We start from the raw sequence: 328 nt of genomic DNA on the forward strand, positions 1-328 counted from the left end.
GTCCCTCAGTGCTGGGGGGCTGCGGGGAGAGTGGGTACCCCGGGCACGTGCCAGCAGCCTGGCCCTGCTGGTCCAGCCCCTGCTTGGTGAGGATCTGCACATTTGGGGGGTTTCCTGGCTTTCCCAACACACTTGTATGGTTCCCAGTGCATGTACACATCATTATCTCAAACCAGGGTACATTTACATATGTAAGAATTATTATATACAAAGTCCTAAGTTTAATTATTCCTCTGTCTGTATCTTGTACTCCACAGAATTTGCATAACAATCAGACATCAAAGCCAGAACCCTTTACTGGAAGAAAGGTCTTTCCGCTATATTATTT

This window comes from Corvus brachyrhynchos, unplaced genomic scaffold (assembly GCF_000691975.1).
Source record: "Corvus brachyrhynchos isolate BGI_N302 unplaced genomic scaffold, ASM69197v1 scaffold97, whole genome shotgun sequence".
Taxonomy (NCBI): Eukaryota; Metazoa; Chordata; class Aves; order Passeriformes; family Corvidae; genus Corvus; species Corvus brachyrhynchos.